The sequence below is a fragment of the Echinops telfairi genome, unplaced genomic scaffold (genome assembly GCF_000313985.2).
Source record: "Echinops telfairi isolate 266 unplaced genomic scaffold, ASM31398v2 ScPeMD7_31;HRSCAF=116, whole genome shotgun sequence".
Taxonomy (NCBI): Eukaryota; Metazoa; Chordata; class Mammalia; order Afrosoricida; family Tenrecidae; genus Echinops; species Echinops telfairi.
This window is the reverse complement of record NW_022103928.1, coordinates 45,224,873-45,229,070: the sequence shown is the minus strand read 5'-3', so window position 1 is coordinate 45,229,070 and position 4,198 is coordinate 45,224,873. Positions and strand designations below refer to the sequence as shown.

Here is a 4,198-nt window from a genome sequence, read left to right as displayed (position 1 = left end):
CGCTCTAGGGTCGCGCTAGTGTCCTTAAACTTGAGCTGTAGTAGCTCCCTCGGCGGCAGCTGGGACATCAGTCACTTCAAAAACTAACGTCAGCGGGAGCACGTCAGAGCGCCCGTTAGAGACTTAGAGACGGCAGTGAGGAAGGCGCTGGGAAAGACCCAAGGGCTCAGTTGGTCCCTGCTCGTGTCTATTTCTCTGCCTGAGTGGAAGCCAGAAGCTAGACCCCCCTCTCGAAACTGACCCTTTAGCCAGGAACTCTGCTGCCCCAGGAGCAGAAAGCTTGAGCTTTCGTACGTTGAACGGCTGGTGGCTTCCAGTTGGCCCTGCCGTCAGCAGTCTAACTTATAACCATTGGTGGCTCCTCACTCTGAAGCCCAGAGCTCAGTCATCATGGGCTGCCCTACCGTGGCATGAGGATCCCAGTGCCAAGACTGTCCATTCTCTCTTACGGTGGCCTGGCCCAAACCACACTCACTGCCATGAGTTGTGCCGACTCATAAGAGACCCTGTAGGACCGGGTAGAACTGCCTGTAGGTTTCTGGGTTTATAACTCTAGATGGGAGTCGAAAGCCTCTACTTTGTCTCGCAGAGCAGGTGGTGGTTTTGAACTGCTGACTTCGTGTTCAGCAGCCTACTTCATAACCAATATGCCACGAGGGCTCCTTCGTTGATCCAGTAGGACTGTGGGGAAAACATTGACTTCAGAATCATCTTAAGTGGAGAACCTTTATGTTATGTGTCAACTATGTGACCTTCGTGGGCTGTTTAGTGGCTTTGAACCTAAGTTCCTTCATTCCCAAAACACATCTCACAAAGTAGCTCTAAGAAAGAAATTAGATGATTTACTAACTAGATGTGAAAACTAGGGTATTTGGACATGTTGTTCACCTAGTTTCAGTTACTCCCTCTACCAAGCCAAGGCTGTTACTCTAAAGAGGGTGTGAGCTCCCATCTGACATAGACTAGCTAATGTCCTTCCTTTGGACCGCTCTAGCCGAAGACACCTCACAGCTTGGGTGACCAGTCATGATTAAAAATAACTTGTCCTGGGGATTTCGTTGTAATCCCCAAGTGGTGCAAACAGTTAATAAACTCTGCTGCTAACCAAGTTTGGGGGTTTTTGAAATTGATTGTGGTAGCAATTGTACAATACTGCCTGCTGTGATTGAACTATGGAACGATATGTGTACTAGCTCCTAATAAAATGGTTAATGGTTTTGGGGGAAAAACCCAAAAGATCAGAGGTATGAGTACACACAAAGGCACTTGGAATAAAGTCCTGGGGATCTATTTCTTCAAATAAATGCAGCCATGGAAAACCCTATGGACCATAGTTCTACCCTGCACTTGAAGTGACCTGAATTGAGTCGGCTTGATGGCAAGTGATTTTAGAGTCACATAGCACCTGCCTACTTGTGAAAATTAGCATACCAAATAGTGCTTTGGAGAATGTCAGACTTATAACTTATACAATGAACTTTAATTTCTAGTTCCTTCTCTCCCGGTCGGTTTGAACCACCAATTAATACTTAGCTTACTGTGCTACCAGGGCTCCTCCCATTTATTATGTAAACATTTCTTAAGTGTATACTCTATGCCAGGCGCTACTGTGCAGGATGCTGGAATTACAGTGACCTGGCCTTCAAGGGACTCCCATACTAAGGAGGAGCTAGACATGCAGCCGGTCCATCAGTACTAAGACGGGTGTGTGTGCTGGCCACTGGGGCAGCCCTTAGCATCTCTCTTGGGCAGTTTTCTTGATGTTGATTCTCATGAAGCACATAAAAGGGATGCTAGATTGCTTTCAGAATTACAGAAAATCAGGGCGGGGTGTGCTGTTCAACCATGTATTTTATAGATGAGGCCCAGAATGGTACAAGATATCCTTCAGGTCAAACAAGTAAAAAACACATCAGTGTTGACTAACTTGCAGCTGGATCTTTGGAAGTTACAAAAAACTGAGGAACAGTGACTGGGTTTGTACTGGGGCTAAGTTGTGGCGTCAGCAATACCGAGAAAGGGAAATGGAAGCTGTGTGCGGAAAGAATGGCATGTCCAGTCAACGGTGCCAGTGGACATCTGGCCATAGCCCTGACAACCTGTTTGACTTGGGCCACTTTCTTACACATGCGACCTCTTAGGGGTTTTAGAAGAGGTTGTTGGGTGTGGGCTTGGACTGGCTAACAGAACTGCAGACAACTCTGGTGGTTGGAATGCAGAAGAACTGGGACATTGAAAGGAGCTTCCAGGTCCAGAAGGGGTGAATATTAGGAAGACTGTGGTAGACAGGGTGAAAACAAGGAGAATGAAGTCATAGGAGCTGTGGTGAATCTATTGAAAAGGGTGGGTGGGAGTAGTTCATTTCGCCCTTTTATTTCTCTATGTACCAATGGAGTCTTGCTTGTTTCAGGGTTCCTGGGTGTGGCAGTTACATACTCTTCTATCAGCTTGCAAAGGGGTGGAGTCTAGCCTGTCAATCAGGTCGAAGCCTGATGACCTCATTGGGAGGCACCATGGAGATAAATAGCTCACGGCAGGGTGGGGGGCAGACCCACACTCTCTCTGCTTAGTCTTCCTGCTGACAAGCCACACAGAGGTATGCCCTGGAGTTGGAGGAGCCACGTGGAGACCCACACCAGTGCTGAGATGCTTCCACCGCACTGGATCCACAAGACTTTCCCCCCACTGGCATGTGATCTTCCTGCATTCAACATCATTGCATGTGTTGAGTCTGAAGAGGAATTTATAGACTGGTATCAGACATATGGGCTAATATCAGACTTGTGGACTCGATCTGGATTGGGCTGGGATGTTTTCTTAATCTATAATTGCTCTTTTTATAAAGTTCTTTCTTATACACACGAGTGTCTCTGGATTTGTTTCTCGAGTCAACCCAGACTAACACACCGGGGGATCTTTTAGAAGAAGCTAGTCTTAAAAAGAGAAGCCCTGGTGGTATAGCGGGTCATGATTTGGGCTGCAGACCTCAAGGTTAACACTGGGTTGGAAAACCCACCAGCGACTCTGCAGGGAAGGGAGGGGGAAGAAATGGGGAGCTGATATCAGGGGCTCAAGTGGGAAGAGAATGCTTTGAACATGATGATGACAGCATATGTGCACATGTGCTTGACACACTGGGTGAATGTATGGATAGTGTTAAGAGATGTAAGAGCCCCCAATAAAAGTATTTAATAAAAAATTTAAAAAGATTTACAGCCTTGGTAACCCAAAGGAGCAGTTCTACTCTGCCCTCCCTGTAGGGTCACTATGAATCAGAATCAACTTAGTGACAGTGAGTTTGGTTTAGTCTTAAGAGGAGAAGTTTGCAAAGGAAAGGAAAGGCACTGGGAAGTTTGCAAGAACTCAAAGAACCAGGTAGTGTTATGTACACAATCTGAAATAGTGGGGCTCTACAAGTAGATGCTTGGATAGACATGCAAGCTGAACCCGTGTTAGACCTATATCTAGGTTTAACAGAGGATACATGTGTATGGGAATTTACTTTTGCTGCACATAGATCCATGACTGTGCTGAAGCATATCCAAACCCCAAACCAAACTTACTGCCATTGAGTCGATGCCAACTCACAGTGACCTTGTAGGACAGGGTAGAACCTGCCCCTGCGGGTTTCCTAGATGGTACTCTTTACTGGAGTAGAAAGCCCCATCTTGCTCCCATGGAGGCGCTGACAGTTTTGAACTGCTGACCTTGGGGATTGCAGCCCAACGCATAGCCACTACACCATCAAGGCTCCAGTGGGGCAAAATTATGAAACTTTCTTAGACATAACCAAACTCCTTGAAGAAATGAGCCACTGGACCTGGGGGACCAGGCCCATATCATCTTAGAGAACACCAAGGTCAAGTGGCTTAACAGTTCACGAAGAAAGTGTTCTACATTCTTAAAAACTTCTGAAAATCGAGGTAAGGTGTGACTTGTTAGTCTCTCCTGTCAGGAGGAAAGCAGAGTGATGAAAACCAAAGACACCAGAGACAGACCCCAGGACCAAAGGATCCGATGGGGCCCAGGGACTAGTACTACCAAGTACTCTGAGTGGGAGTAAATGTGGGACAGAACTCAAAATCCTAAAAGAAACTGGCTTACTGGGGGGACTCCCAGGACTATAGCCCTTACCCTTCAGATCTGGTGGAAATGAGCTCACCTCTGAATTAGAATGCCCAACCATGTAACATCAAAA

The 4,198-nt window shown here is 46.7% G+C and overlaps 1 protein-coding gene across 1 annotated transcript in view; it reads left to right on the top strand.

The window, feature by feature from the left end:
* The window catches only part of AGAP3 (ArfGAP with GTPase domain, ankyrin repeat and PH domain 3), a 79,086-nt gene that overhangs the window by 452 nt on the left and 74,436 nt on the right, over nt 1–4,198 (top strand). The gene's annotated exons all lie outside the window — the stretch shown is intronic.